The sequence below is a fragment of the Bos indicus x Bos taurus genome, chromosome 7 (genome assembly GCF_003369695.1).
Source record: "Bos indicus x Bos taurus breed Angus x Brahman F1 hybrid chromosome 7, Bos_hybrid_MaternalHap_v2.0, whole genome shotgun sequence".
NCBI lineage: Eukaryota > Metazoa > Chordata > Mammalia > Artiodactyla > Bovidae > Bos > Bos indicus x Bos taurus.
This window is the reverse complement of record NC_040082.1, coordinates 34,236,770-34,254,239: the sequence shown is the minus strand read 5'-3', so window position 1 is coordinate 34,254,239 and position 17,470 is coordinate 34,236,770.

The window sequence follows — 17,470 nt, the reverse complement described above, 5'->3', positions numbered from 1 at the left end:
TGTCTTTAATCAAACTTTAGTGGTAGTTTGGTCTATTCATTTATCCATTCTCATTTTTTATACAAATATTTTTGATTATTGCCCTCTGGTTCAGCACTATGCTGGACATAGACAATATAATGATGAGCACTCATGGACACAGTATCAGCCCCTTGGTATTGACACTGATGTGATAAAGACCAATGTTATATTTCTTAGTGTGTAATTATTTCATTTAACTTGTCACTTTGATAGAGCATCTGAAGGGGATATCAGAGTCCAGTGAGAGTTTAAGAGAATTTGGTTTCACTAAGAAGACCTAGAAATTGATGAGATTAATGAATATGCAGGAGATAACAAGAGGAAGATGGCAGGAGAAATAATTCCAGGAGGAAAAAGCATAATTTACTAAAGATCTTTGGGAGCTCATGGTCTCAGTTGGGCTCAGTTTTGGACATTTTGGACTTGACACGCAGCCATGATATTCAAAAAAGATTTCAAGTAATTAAGGTATTATGAATCTAAAGCTCTGGAGAGATATGTGTAGAGAACAATTGAGGACATGGATATGCATTAAATTGTGAGGGAGCAAGTATAGAGTGAAAAGAAGAAATGAATTTGGATAGAGCCTGGAGAAATTATGACAGCAGTACCTTGGCAGAAACAGTTGAACTTGTGAAGGAGAGAATGAAGAGCTGGAAAGGCAGGGGGACCACAAGGTAAATGCTTTGAAAAGGAGGAAAGAACTTTTCCTTATCCAAAATAATGGCATCACCAAAGCTCTGTTTCCTGTGTTATTTCATGGTTTTTATTGGAATCAGATAATTTTGAAGTACCATTTAATTATTTGTAAGATTGGTAGAAAGATCCTCAGGCTTCAAAACCTTCTGTTGCAGAGAGATAGTGGGTGTGCAAGTGTAATTAGAATTTGTAATTGCAGGTCTCAATACAAATCCCTTTGTAAGATTAGAAGTTAGTGTGGCTCTCCTGTTACTGAATAGCATGCTCCTAACACCTTTTCTATCCTGTGCCTATCATGGGGGTAGGTTTACTTGTTGCTGCTACTTATTATTGCATTTCACTTGATCTGGGTTGTCCAGATTCCACATAAGATGACAGACAGCTGAATAATTGAAAGCACATAAAACTTGTATACTGTCGGGCCTTCTTTTTAGCATCTAGTCTGACAAGATGACTCAAAAAAATAGGATGATAAATCCTTAGGAAGGTAAGAGGAAAGTTCTCATGATTGAGGCTTCAAGATGGAGAGAATCTGGTATACAAGTCTGTAAATTATAGAAATCTTCACTGGTGTAATGAGCCCTTTACTGTAAGACAGTAACAAGCAGAATTCAGCACAGCATCTCTAAACTGGTAAAATGTTAAGATGTTTAGAAAATTAAAATATTTTTATTAATTCCTTGTAAATGGTAACATTTGCCTGGATACCTAAAATTTATGCATTAGATGAACATGAAGTAGTTTTTACTTTTCTATTTAATGAACATCAGAAACTAAGATCAAGTAACATTTGTTATTAATAAAAACGGTGTTATAATTTTTGCTTTCTTGCATTTAGCTTTAGCTAATTATGGTTTGAGAAAATTTAGTTCGTGATGTTGGGGCTAACAAGTTTCATCTATATTAAATTATTTCCTTGTAAGAACTGACCTTTGTGGAAATACATGCACAGAGTTAGGAGGGTTTCGAATTAATCTGAATGACAACTTATTAAAATGTGTTCCTTATTTATCTGAATTTAAGCATAAAGGCTGTATCTTTAAGTTATAAATTTTTATATATAGTATCAAAGTTTTTAATTTTTTCAGTTCATATGAACAAAATCTTTTCCTCAAGCCAAATAAGAATAAGCCTACAAATAATCACTACAAAGTTAGAAATATGAATATTGGAAAACTTTCCAAAAGAAAATGATTTTTCATAAAACTATTCATTCTACTACCTCAAATGCTATTTCTAACTAATAACAAGTGAAATGAACAGTCTTCAAAATAAGAAGATCAATCTAATTATTTTGAAAAATAAATAATTTTAATCTAATTTTATATTCGATATCTAATCCAATCATATATCATTTCCCAAAATATCCTTCATTATTGTGAAATATAAAATATTGGTTATTGGAAGAGGGTATATAACCTCTTCAGAAAACCATCCTCACTGATGGAGAAACTCTTTTAGAAACTCAAGGCATGTGGCCTATATTCACTTAAGGTATAAATGGCTTCTCTTTGTTATTATATATTTTTTCTTTTTCTACTACTCCTCACTCTGCATGGTATATTGTTAGGGTTAATAAATACTTGGTGAACAGGTAAAAATAAAAGCACAGTGCATTAATAGTTTCTAGTTGGAAAGTATACAAATTTTAGAAAAAAATGAATATATAGTTTAAACCAAAGCAATCATTTAGGCTAAAATGATTAACCTAATATAGAGAAACTGCATTGTCATTTCTTTACTTTTACGAGAATGAGACATAAAGACAACCCCTGACTGGGACATGAGCAGGGAGAGATTAGAAGTTAAGATGCTCTGGGAATTTTTTTTGAAGATGTTACTAGTGGGGAAGAGAGCTATCAAATTGTGAAAGGGTGAGGAGATGAAAGAATCTTCTTCTCTTCACAATCAGGATCAGAAATAAAATTGAAAAAGCAATGGAGAAGTGAATCATAAAATGTTAGCCTTATGTTAAGGAAAAGGGTGTAAGAAAGAGCTATAGGGTACAAAGTAGCCCTTACCTAAGACTATCAAGAATTGAACTTGCATACTGAAAATACACACACACACACAACATTCACACTCACAAACACAACCCCCACATACCTACATACACATACATTCCATAAATAGAAATGAAAACAATTCATAAGCTAACATTACATTGTGTGATGTAAGATACAAGTACAGGGATGGAAGTGGCACCACCATGCTTTAATTAATTCAATATCCTGGCATCTTGCTTCTCTCATAAAATATGGGCACAGCATCTCCATTCAGCTACACAGAGGTCTCATGTTACTTTCATGTATTGCTAGTCAGGTTAGGGATAGAAATCAAAGTAAAGGGAAGCAATGTGAGGCCTGCAAAACAAACGACAAGATCAATCTTGACTTTCTTTTTAAGTCTAGAAAGAAAAAGAAGCCTTGATCAATCAACACATATTTATGGAGTGAAAAATCTCATTAAAATCTTAAATGTTAATTTTGACCTAAGGATATTTTGCATTCTTTTAATTAGACTTTTAACCAAATATATTCTATTTGTGAGCTCTTATGAGTTAGTATAATATTAATCACCAAGTGTCTTGGTATATGATCTTAAAGAATACATTTTGTTTTTAATTTGGATAGATAAGACCATTATCTTTTATGTTTATTATGGGTAATTAAGTATTTGGCTTTTCTAAAAAAAAAAAAAAATACTTCTCAGTATTGAAATCAAGGGTAATAAATGAGCTCTACAAACGTCAGAAGAATTTGAGAAGAAAATTATGCAATCTATTTTTAAGTCATTTTCTTTTTGGAGTCCAGTTACACCTTAATCATTTTAAGTTACTTTAGAAGTTAGTTTTTTCTGTTACAAACACTAGCACTGAGATGATACAGGCATTTATAAATAAATAGACATTTTTATGGTGACGCAGTTCAAGAAATTACTAAAGGTGTTTAACTTGTAGGAAATTATTTAGCGATTGAAATGACCTGGCTCATTCTGTTTGAATTTTTAGTCTCAAAATGTTTAGGAGATCCTCAGAGAACAGGCTAAGACAGATATGAATAGTCTCTTTTAAAACTTGAGTTTCTAGGGTGATTCAATTCAGACTTTAAAACTTACTGTAGTAGATTAAAAATAATTCACACCCAATACAAAAGAAAATTTTGGTTAAAGCACGGGGAAATTACCTGTTAGCATGGAGGGGAGAAACAACCATCCAAAAGCAGTGATTATCACAAGGCAGACCATTATGTACTGATATGAAGGGTACTGAACTTCTAAAAATAGTATAGAAGTACTGTGCTCCGGCTAACAAGTTAAAATCCTTTTAAAATGTCAGAGAGACAATCTAACGAGGCTTCTCCATTTCTAATTCTACACACTAACAAGGTTAATCAAACCATGAAGTAACAGTGAGGGCTTTCACAATTAATGTTGTAAAATACATAAACCAACAGCTAATTAATCAGCCCTAAGGTTACTATACTGCTTGTGGAAAATTAGTAATAGCAAAGATTCATGACAGAGAGAGAGATAGATGACAGGTCATGCTCTGTGAGTTTCAATTTTAACTAGCAAAGACTGTCAGAGTTATACCTAAGGTGCTGTAGTCTTTTTTTTTTTTTTATAAGCAGTAGAAGCTTGACTAGCATTAGAAACAATTATATTTTGAATATATTTATAAGTTCAAGTAACTATGTCCCTTGTTTTTAACAAAAATAGACAAGAAAAAATAATATTTATATTTCAGATTTCTCTTCCAAATAGCATTTCATCAACTAACTAGTAAAAGAAAAGTTGGATTAAATACATGAAACAACTTTGCTAGATGATATATTTAACCTTTTAAAAATTATAGAAAAAAAGGCTTTATTTTGTTTTTTAAATATATGCCAACTTCTAATAAACAAACTGTTCAAGAAAGATGAGAATTAGAGATTAATCATAATAAATTAACTATATGAAAACATTTCTGTAATTCTGTTATTTTGTATATAGAAACTGAATTTATCAAGTGAAGTAAAGTGAAGTCACTCAGTCACGTCTTGACTCTTTGTGACCCCATGGACTGTAGCCTACCATGGAATTTTCCAGGCAGGAGTACTGGAGTGGGTTGCCATTTCCTTCTCCAGGGGATCTTCCCAACCCAGGGATTGAACCCGGGTCTCCCTCATTGCAGGCAGACGTTTTACCACCTGAGCCACCAGGGAAGCCCAAATTTATCAAGTACAAACCTTATTTCCTTGGGGAAACCACGTTTGACTTTCTAAATAAAAGGGAGATAAAGGTAATATTTCAAGCATATCTCTATAGTCTATTTTTCAGTGGTGTTACAACTTAAAAAAATAGAAACCACAAGCATAACTCTCTCTCTCTCTCTCTAAAAAAGGAGACAAGTAAGCAAACGATATAGCCAAGCTGCATATTTTAACTAAAGTTGAATATGAAGCACTGGCAGTGTAAGTAGAAACTGTTGACACTGGAACTTAGTGTATAGGGGGCGACTGGTGGTCAAAAGCAGTGGATCTGAATTGAGAAAGTGGTTACAAGATGGAGATAAAAAAGATTGGGAAATAAAGTTAGTCATACTTTGGAATAGTTGGTGATGATCTGAAAGAACTGGGCACATATATGGAAAATATTGACCATATTATGTTAAATAAAACTATATGATTTAAAAAGTTCTTATAGTCTGTCTTCAAACATATATAGCTAATATTACATTTAATATATAACATATATACACAATGTATACAATATGTATTCACAATATTATAGATCTACAACATGCAATATTACAAATAAAATATTTATGTAATTTTCTACACAATATTATTATAAATAATCTTTCATGCATAAATATTTGTGAATTCATGAGACAATACACACCAAACTGTCAACACTGATAGTATCTAGAAAAAAAAGTGCATGAAACATAGGATGATTAAGGATAATTAAGGAGTTTTCCTTTTAATTGTAAATATCTTGGTATGATTTCTGTCTTTTGCATATAATGCAAAGTGATTGCTTGAAATGATTAGCATATGAAATACATATTTTATATGGGAAGTATACAAATGGTAGGTGTTAAGTAAGTGCATTTCAGAAATAAAATATTTTTAGGTACTATTATTTTTAGAAATGATGAGCTTTATCAGTTTATATGATTCCGTTCAGTTCAGTTGCTCAGTCGTGTCCGACTCTTTGCGACCCCATGAATCCCAGCATGCCAGGCCTCCCTGTCCATCACCAACTCCCGGAGTTCACCCAGACTCACGTCCATCGAGTCAGTGATGCCATCCAGCCATCTCATCCTCTGTCGTCCCCTTCTCCTCCTGCCCCCAATCCCTCCCAGCATCAGAGTCTTTTCCAATGAGCCAACTCTTTGCATGAGGTGGCCAAAGTACTGGAGTTTCAGCTTTAGCATCATTCCTTCCAAAGAAATCCCAGGGCTGATCTCCTTCAGAATGGACTGGTTGGATCTCCTTGCAGTCCAAGGGACTCTCAAGAGTCTTCTCCAACACCACAGTTCAAAAGCATCAATTCTTAGGTGCTTAGCTTTCTTCACAGTCCAACTCTCACATCCGTACATAACCACAGGAAAAACCATAACCTTGACTAGACAGATCTTTGTTGGCAAAGTAATGTCTCTGCTTTTGAATAGATGATCATAAATGCAACCAATTACGATGCTGTTGTGTGGAATGATCAGAGAAAATGGAATATTGGGAGCATGTTTAAATCCTATAGTGGTTTAGAGGAGAATGAATATGAATTAGTACAAAAAAAGGCTCTCAGATACATTTTTGTATCTCTTTCAAAGTTAAGGAATATATAAAGAATAACTCTAAATAAAACATTGATTCCTATTAGATCTTGTTAAAGGAAAAAAGTAGAGAAATTAGTGATTCTGTAGAGAATTATGGATCAACAGAAATAAGGAATCTAAGTTATTGTATTATTTGTGGGTTATGTGACATCTTCAAAAAAAAGCAAAGGAAAAATAGGTAAGTAAAATGCACATTTAAGTTTTAGTTTAGTAAGTGACTTTTGGTTGGTTTTTCTTTTTGGTTAGGGGATTGAATTAGTTAGAAATTAGGTGTATTTTACCATAAAAATTATGTTTAGTTTTTTACTTATTTTAAATTCAAGTTTTTTTTAATATATCACTTTTCAGTTCAGTTCAGTTCAGTAGCTCAGTCGTGTCTGACTCTTTATGACCCCATGAACTATATAGCACAGCAGGCCTTCCTGTCCGTCACCAACTCCTGGGGTTTACTCAAACTCATGTCCATTGAATCACTGATGCCATCCAACCATCTTATCCACTGTTGTCCCCTTCTCCTCCTGCCTTCAATCTTTCCCAGCATCAGGGTCTTTTTTAATGAGTTATTTCTTCGCATCAGGTGACAAAATATTTGAGTTTCAGCTTTAGCATCAGTCCTTCCAATGAATATTCAGCTTTGACTAGATGGACTTTTGTTGACAAAGTAATGTCTCTGCCTTTTAATAAGCTGTCTAGGTTGGTCATAATTTTTCTTTCAAGGAACAAGCATCTTTTAAATTCATGGGTGCAGTCACCATCTGCAGTGATTTTGGAGCTCCTAAAAATGAAGTCTGTCACTGTTTCCATTGTTTCCCCATCTATTTGCCATGAAGGAGTGGGACCAGATGCTATGATCTTAGTTTTCTGAATGTTGAGTTTTAAGCCAACCTTTTCACTCTCCTCTTTTACTTTAATTCTAAAATACTTTCATATGAATAAGGTTGAGGGAAAAAAACAAAACAAAATAAATGTCTTATAGGCCCAGATAATTTCTGACTATATTTGAAACAAAATAAAATTTAAGGTAAAATGCCAGCATTGCAGACTATATTGAAGACACCTAAAAGCTACCTGAGAAACTGGTTCTACAGTTTTATAGAAATGCAGATACAAGACGTTCGTTCTAAGGCAGGGGAGTTTGAAGTATTTAGTTTATCAAATAACAAAGCTTATTATAATGTTTATGAAAGGTATACAAAATTAAGTAGTATGATGGAAAATGATAGGGAGTTCAGAAGCAGATACACACTCACAGGGACCCCTGGTATTTGATTTAGGAGGCACTGCAACTTTTTGGTTTCTATTTTAACATTATTTTTTGTTTCATTTTGTATACTTGGTTGATGGGAGAGAGGAAGAAAGAGAGACAAGAGAAAGAGGCAAAGGGGGAAGATGAAGGAGAGGGAGAGGGAAATCAGGTAATACCAAGTATTGGTGAAGATGTTGATCAATGGGAAAAACTCTCATAAATTGTTGGTGAGAGTGTACATTAATATAACTTTGGAAAATGTTTGAGTTATCTGGTAAAGTTAAATAAATGTATATATGAATAACTTAGTTCCTATAAAGTGAAAGTGAAGTCACTCAGTCATGTCTGACTCTTTGCGACCCATGGACTGTAGCCTGCATCAGGCTTCTCCATCCATTGGATTTTCCAGGCAAGAATACTGGAGCGGGTTGCCATTTCCTCCTCCATACATTCCTATAGATATAAGAGAAATATATGGGCTATAGAAAAACATGAATATGTTCATATACAAGATTATTTAAGACAGCTTTATATTTAGTACCCCAAAACTGGAAACAACAAAAATATCTGTCAACAGTAGAGTGAATAGATTGTACAATATTCATACAAGTTGCATAGCAATGACAATGAATGAACTTGAAGTAAACAGTATGAATTAACCTTATAAATACAATTTTGAATTAAAGAAGCAAGACAAAATAATATGTTTCAGAGTTACTAAAACAATTAAAAAAAAAAGTAAATGAGTTGATGTAAGGCTAGCTGTTTCTTCTAGAGAAAAGTGGAGGGTTGACTCAAGAAAGATGAGATAGGAACATCTGATTTGCTACTACCTTATAGATAATGTTTTATCACACAGATAAAAACATTTTTTTCTAGACACAGATTCTTTTTTTCTTTAGTAAACATATATAACTGAAATGATGACTAAACCAACAGAGCAGAGAAATGTACAGTTTACAATTCAATGCCAAAGTTATTGATATAATTACATGAAAAATGTTCTATGAAAGATATTGTTACTCATTTTATAGTACTTATTAATGCTTAGTTGCTCAGTTGTGTCCAACTCTGAGATCCCATGGGCCGTAATCCACCAGGCTCCTCTGGCCATGGGATTCTCCAGGCAAGAATATGGGAGTGGGTTGCCACTTCCTACTTCAAGTACTTATTAAGCCTTGTATTTAATTTTACAAACTTTATTGTACACATATTGCCTTTTTAAAGAGTATTAAAATTAAAAAGGAAAGTTTCCATCTGCTGCTTTTCCTAGGCCTCCAAGTTAACTGATAAATTTCATTGTGAATCCCTCAATGTGGAAAGTGAAAGTCACTCAGTCAGGTCCGACTCTTTGCAACCCCAAGGACTACATAGTCCATGGAATTCTCCAGGCCAGAATACTGGAGTTGGTAGCCTTTCCCTTCTGCAGGGGATCTTCCCAACCCAGGGATCAAACCCAGGTCTCCTGCATTGCAGGCAGATTCTTTACCAGCTGAGACATAAGGGAGCCACAAGCCACAAGCCACACCCCTCAAGGTGGAAAATAATTACTAAAAGGCTTATGTCTGTTTCTCTCTTTGCATGTGTCTTTCTAAATACCACATACATTTTATTTCCAAAATATGAATCAAACTCTACACACTGTTCTGCACCTTGATTTTTCCCACTTATGTACCTCTTGGGGCACTTTCCACATATGTGCATACAGATCTGTTTACATTTTGAATAACAAAATTGTTTATTTTCCATATGGATATAGCAAGTTTATGTAACCATTTCTGCATATATGAGCATTTGGTGGTACTCAGGGTTTTTTTTTTCTCATCACATAAGATGGCCATTAGTACAGTTTGATATAAAATTTGATTTCCAAATGTAGGGTTTGCACTGGGATCCCTGGGACAAAGTATTATAATTCTATGTTGTGATGAATGTTGCCAAATTATCTCCTGAAAAGGTGGTGCCAATTTATTAACATGAAAAGTATGAAAGTGAGCTCTGAGACTTTTAGAAGATTTTCTTGAAACTTAATCTTGGTAGAATTTAAAGAAGTTTGAAACTTATGTAAATAAAGGTTTTCAAAATAGTTGATACATTTTAAAATAAAAATGACTGCTCTTGAAATTATTTTTGCATTAAATATTTAAGCAATACAAAAAGCAAAGTAAAAAAAAAAAATACAAGAAAGAAAATGTCTCACAGTATTCAACCACAGAGGACTACAGTCAAGGTTAGGAGAACATCATTTGAAGAATCTCTCTCAGAATACACATAGCTAAAGGAGATATAGCTAGGGAAGAATAATTTTAGTAAAATAGGATGATGGTTCATATTTAATGCTATTGTATTTGACTCAAAGAGAAGTTGAAAAATTGGAGGAGAAATTGAAGGAATTATTATGGTGCAGGTATATTATTTTTTTTCCTCATATAAGATATTAAAGTTTCATTTTAAGATTATAAACATAAAAAATATTAAGAGAAGTAATGTTTAACTGCAATTATCAATATAGACAAGATTTATGATTCCCTAAAAGTGAAAGATGGTTATAATGGCGCTTATGCTTGTTCCCAGCTCTCTTCCATCCATCAGTTCAGTTCAGTTGCTCAGTCATGTCCGACTCTTTGTGACCCCGTGGACTGCAGCGCGCCAGGCTCCCCTGTCCATCACCAATTCCCAGAGCCTACTCAAACTCATGTCCATCGTGTCAGTGATGCCATTCCTAGCCTACTCTTTAATTATTATATTAACAATTGAAAAGGTTTAAACCATTTTTTATTTTCTGTTATGTAATTATGATAAACATTTGGGGTGTGTTGTGTTGGAGAAGACTCTTGAGAGTCCTTTGGACATCAAGGAGATCCAACCAGCCCATCCTAAAGGAAGTCAGTCCTTCCAATGAATATTTCAGCTGAAGCTGAAACTCCAACACTTTGGCCACCTCATGCAAAGAACAGACTCATTTGAAAAGACCCTGATGCTGGGAAAGATTGAAGGTGGGAGGAGAGGGGGATGACAGAGGATGAGATGGTTGGATGGCATCACTGACTCCATGAAAATGAGTTTGAGTAAACTCTGGGAGTTGGTGATAGACAGGGAGGCCTGGCGTGCTGCAGTCCATGGGGTCACAAAGAGTTGGACACTACTGAGTGACTGAACTGAACTAACTGAACTGAATCATTTGATTAAATCACTTACCATCAATCTTTTTATCGTAACACTTTTGTTCTTTAGGACATTGTTCAAATTCATTTGGACACCTGCATTTTTATTGTTAAGTAGTGTTTTATAATTTTATATTATAAATAATACTACTTACAGTTAGAGGACACCCTAAAGATGCAGCATATGTAGGCCAAAATAATCTAACAATGAAGTTGTCAGTTTCTCAAAGGCAGGAGAAAACTGCAATGAAAATGATAAAAAACAAATCATAATATTGAAAATTGATTAGTAAGTACATAGTTGCAAGAATCTGAAAGGAGAATATACTTAAAAAATCTCAAAGGAAAATGTTCTAGTGATTCACAACTCCCTCTTCTTCATGCTCCTCTCCCTTTCCTGCTTTCCTAGCTAACATCTAGCTATCCTATCGTATTCTGTCTATCTACCTATTAATCATCCACCCATCCATCCATCCATCTCTCATCTATCTATCCAGCTATCTCTCTATCAACATGTTTTAAAATGCTTATTATTTTTTCATTATGTTGACTTGAAACAAATAGACTGATAGATATTTTTCCAGCAAAGATGGGTTTATTTGGGATCAACAGAGAACAGCAGTTTAGGGTCTGCAGCCATGTCAAGTCATGTGCAAGTCCCCATATGGCAAGAGGAGAACTAAAACCCCTCTATAGGGAGGAAAAGGAAGTTGGGAAAACTACAGTATACAAGGAGTCAATTGCTTTTCAATGGCTGAGTCATTGTTAGGAAAGAAATTTTTCTTCTTCCTCATGGACTTTGTTATAATCACAGGATCTGGGAGATCCCCCTACTGTTCTCCTGATTATTTAATTGAGGTTTCTGTTTATTAATGGGCTTCACAGGTGGCTCAAGTGGTAAAGAATCCACCTACAATGTAGGAGATACGGGTTCAATCCCTGGGGTGGGGAAGATCCCAACTTGGGGAGGAAAATACCTACCCACTCTAGTATTCTTGCCTGAGAAATCCCACGGGAAGAGGAACCTGGTGGGTTACAGTCCATGGGGTTGAAAAGAGTCAGACACATGTGAGCATGCACACACATGGATATTTATCAATATTTTACAATTAGAAGGATTCTAGTTTTCAGTGACTTTATAATTCTTCTTGGCCCTCCTACTTTGGATTTTCTTACTAAAACAGGAAAGATACAATGATAGAAAAAATAATAGAAATGTAATTTAAGCCAGATTACACATCCAAAACAGACAAAACCTGACCAAAGACATAATTATGTCAAAAACTGAAGCTAAATTTTATGTGTGTTCTTTTTTTTCTGCCTCAGGACCACCAGTAATTGCTCTCATACATTCAGTTAGAATGTTACACGAAAGCATTCTTATACAACATGCTAAAATGGAACCACAATTATTAAGTCACAGGACTTTTTTCCATAAAACTCACAATGTCGGCAAATGTCTCTCCTCCCTGGAGAAATTATTTTTTCCTCCTATGTTTTGGAATTCAGATATGTACACACACATGCACACATACACACACACCTCAGTGTAAAACTAAATCAGAGATGAAGTGACTCTTATTAGAAAGAGTGAAAACAATTTTCCTTGGTTCCTATTCACCTGTATAATGTGATTTCTTGAAGAATGAGATCTTAATTATTATGATTTATTCAGCATAAGAGTTCAAAGTTTTGCATTTTACATTTTGATTTGAAGTTTCAAAAAGCCTTTTGCTGTGAGAAAAGCAGTTTCTATGATTACTTCATGAAATACAGATGACTTGAAATGGAATCAGTATAGCAAGTAAATTTTTGGTCTTAAAAAGTAAGCCTGCCTTGCTTTCTAATGTCATTTTTTTCTTTTTTACATCTGATCCCATCTTTTCCTCCTTTGCACGGTGTTAATAAGATAGGAGATGAAGGAAGAATGTTTGCGGGACTGATTATAAAACAGTGAACATTTCCTGGAGGGGCTTATGCACATATGATTCACCACACAAATGGATCTTTGATTACTCCTATAGCTTTATGCAAATTATGATTTGTGATATCAGTGAAGACCAGAAATCATTTTCAATATTTTCACTGCAGCACAGAGCAAACCTACTGTGGAAAAACAAGTCAAGTGTTATGCTAGCTGGTTGCTCTCCCTATCATTACAGAGCACTTTAGGAGGTCCCCTTTTATTCGTGTCAGCTGTATGGTTTAATTTAAAAGTAATTCCAAGCATTTAACACGCTTCCTTCATTTTAAAGAGTACTTCTTAAAAATGAAAGGGATTCAATCACTTTTTGGAGACAGACAGAGGGTACAATACATTTGTAAGTCCCATCAGTGAAGGTCTGATGGTTTCTGATTTAAATAGTTTTTATTAAATATGAAATGTCCAAATTACCTAATCATTGTCTCCTGTAAGATAAACACAGTTTTCCCAGGCCTTTCTCCAGAGTCTTATCTCAGAGCTGCAGGATGTCAGTTGATAATGTTGCCTTCATGTTAGACAAGCAGACAAAATAATTTGATTGTACTGCTTGCCATGTTGTTCTAAGCAGTTCTTGAAGAACTAAAACCACTTTGTTTCTGGTGGCATGACAAAGCCCATTACTTTCATTTTTTTGAACTCCTTAAAAAGCTTCAACATCAATAAGACTGCTTTCAGAGCATACTGGTATAATGTGTTTAGTCTTGTCTAGTTTATCCATTCAGAGGTAGACATAAAACAAAAGTTAGGATGGTAGGAAAAATGTTTTTCATGCTGCAAAAACATGGCAAAATTACAGGTAATTACTTTTTAAACTGACAATCACTGAAGTAATTGTTTAAAGTTAAATTTTAAATAAATTATTCAAAAACCTATAAACCTATATCCAAATGCTAGTCAGTAATTTCTGTACTGTTTGAATATTTTGCAATGCTCACACAAATGAAAGACTTTAGAAAAAATGATCAAAATAATCTTTACCATTATTTTCTGGAAGTAAGAGTAAAATGCTTTAAATTTAAAAATGTGAAATGAGAAGTTTTTTATTTTTACACTCGTGAGAGAGAAGTACAGGAAATGTAAAAATCAATTCAATATAGTGGCAATCTTTTGAAATAAGAGGGTAAATTAAGCGATTGGATATTTTTGAAAGATAAGCGTGAATAAATTTAAAAATAAAGCTTACAGTCAATGCATAACCACTTGGTGACCTCATGCAATGCACATATTTTGAGTCCATTTTTCTAATTTATAGAATAGGAATATAGTTATAGATGGGCTTCTCAGGTTGCTCAGTGGTAAAGAATTCACCTGCAAAATAGGAGACTCAGGTTAGATCCCTGGATCAGGAAAATCCCCTGGAGAAGGACATGGCAGCTCACTCCAGTACTTTTACATGAGAAATCCCATGGACAGAGAAGCCTGGTGGGCTACAGCCCATGGAGTTACAAATAGTTGGCTACAACTTAGCAAGTAAACAGCAATGGAATAGTCATAGATACGTGAAGGCAGGTCATCTGATCAACTAACTCCACACTGACACTGACAGACAGAAACCAGCATGTTCCCTGTCCTCAGGGAGATTATGTTCTAGTCCAGAGAGCAAAATAAATAAATAACCAAATCATTGTGTACTTAAATGTAAAACTGTGACTGTAATTAAGTACTACAAAGAAGAGGCTACATGGTTTTCAGTTCAGTTCAGTCCAGTTGCTCAGTCTTGTCTGACTCTGCGACTCCATGGCCTTATGAGAGCTTATATAAAGCACAGTTTGATGTAGTAAGAGAGGTTAGAAGAGACCTCTGTGAGGACAAAGATCTTGTACTGCATTTTGTTTGAATGAACTGGTTAAATAAAGGATGGAAGCACATTTCAGGCAGAGGGACTTAGAATGTGAAGATACTGTCAGGGGTCCTGAAGGAAGAAGTAACCTTCTATAGACAATGGAGAACATGGTGGAAAATGAGGCTTAACAAAGAGTAGACCAGATAGGGCTCTGGAGGATATTGCAGGATTTTTTTTCTTAGCCCTGCAAGAGGAGCCATTGAAAAGCTTTAGGAAAAAAGGTGATTTCTAATCTGCTCTTCAAATTAGACCAGTGTGAGCCACAGTGGAGGTGCTGGGCTTGAAAATGTGCTATAAATTTTCAAATGCCCCTCAAGCTGTTCCTACATTGATAGTTGTGCTACCCATCCCTAACATCACCACATTCTGAAGAGAAATTTACCTGCTTGTCGTTTTAAAATTTTCTGTCCGTCTTTCTTAGAAATAGGGTTGGGAATAATATACATGAGATTGCAACACACAATAAATAGGCGCCAATTTATTCACACAGTGACGTTGTAGGACACATTTTTTCAACAAAAGATGCAGTAGGAAGTTCATAGTTTTAAGTATGAGAAAAACATACTTAAAATCTTTCCATGGAAAACCAATTCTTGTATACTAATGTGATAGTAGCTCTATTCTTACTTTGAAAATGTGTTATGATTAAAAAAACAAGTATAAAATAATATTGGCAAATGGATGTGTTTATAATGTAAGATTATAAGAAAACAGATTCATTTATGCCCATGATTTATTGCTTGATCTTTTTAAGCAACATAAAATGGTTGAATTAACATGTGTTCATGATCCTATTGAGTAACTTCTACAAATATCTGCTCCTTTGAATTGAAATTGCCATTTTAGCCATCAAATAACTGTAAACTTACAAAACTTACCTAGCTCCTCTGGGATACAGAATCTTCTTTGGCAAAATGAAGGCACTATTCAAATGGCTGGGACTTCCCAGGTGTCCCTAGTGGTAAAGAATCTGCCTGACAATGCAGGAGACATAAGAGATGTGGGTTCAATCCCTGGATCAGAAAGATCCCCTGGAGGAGGGCATGTCAACCCACTCCAGTATTCTTGCCTAGAGAATCCCATGGACAGAGGATCCTGGTGGGTTACAGTCCATGGGGTCCTTAAGTTGGACACGACTGAGCAACTGAACACATTCAGAATGGCTACCAAGATCCGTCTAATACAGTGCTATTAGAGACCCTTTAAGTTGTGATCATGAAAAGTCTCGCAATGAACTGATGTTGGCAGCCAGCCATCAAAACCATCACCTTCTGTTTATTTGAGCATCAATATTGCAAAATGGCACTTTGGGGAAATTGCCAAAAAACTATATCCTGATGAATTTACCGTTTTACTCTCTTGGTATCTACCTTGTATTTTACTGCCACAATATTCTTTACTTTGTCTATCAAAGTATAATCACCAAGAATAATTGTATTATTTACTCATGGTATTATTGATATATGATTCTTAAAATAGTAAATCTAAGGTAAGCTTAAAAAAAATCTGTACTGATATACACATCTGGTTAAAAGGTATTCCTCTGCTTTATCTCTAAGTACTTGACTAACTTCTTAATTCTGAGGGATCAACAATAATTTCCAGTGTTTACCAGCAATCATAGATGACTAGCAGTTAAAAAGCCATCAGCCCTGTCACATTTTTCAAAGAACAGAATCCCTTTCCAGATGGTCCTTCATTTGGCTAATGGACAGCCTAAGGGGATAAAAATGTCACCTGTTGTAGCTAGTCAACAGTATTAATAAAAACACAAAAATAGACCATTCATGCAATGGCAACAACCCCAAAACAGATTTATGAGTTCCTTTACTGAGTTAATTTGCAATGATCATCATTTTAGCATTTTAAAGTTCCAGTTCTTCCCTGAATTTTCCAACACTAAGTTTAAAAAAACATCAAAAATAAATATTAGAAAATAAAAACTTATTTCCCAAAGCAAAGCGATGTTTAAACATATGCACCACAAAATCAAGTTAAATGTTGATGGGTTTTAAACGTATTTCTCCCATGAAAGTTAATAGTCATGTGAAAGAAAAGAGAATAGCCACATAAAGGAGAAACTATGTATAATTTTTGAAACTCTGGTAAAATAAAGGCAATTTTCTTTTTTCTAATTCATATTTACTAAATTACATTTTGCAAACTATAAACCAATACAACCCAATTGTTTCTTAATAAGCTGTTTTTCTTTTCTTTTATCTAACTTTATATATGAGTGATGCCCTCTATGTGCAATGTGTTCCCCTTGTGGTAAAATCTTAACTGATGTTTCAAGATCCAGATCATAGATCTCCATCTTCAGGTTTCCATTATTTTTATCCATATAAGCAGTGACAACACATTCTCAGATGCTCAAAAATGAAAGCATGGATGCCTAATCATTGCAAGCAGATTTTTCTGAAGTCACCTTTTCAAGTCACCCACTGAGGTGACATTACAGAAGATGTTAAAGTCTAATCTATAGGACAATCCAAAATCATAAATATATGAGTTAAATTGAATTCTTACTAAATAACTTTCTTTCAATTTATATGAAAAACTTATATTTTAATTACTATACAATCGAGAAGTATAACAAGGCAGCATACATTTAAAACGTCCACCGGGAATAAAACAAGCCAGTTCTGATAGCCAGTTCTATTTCATCTTTTGTTTTCAGTGAAGT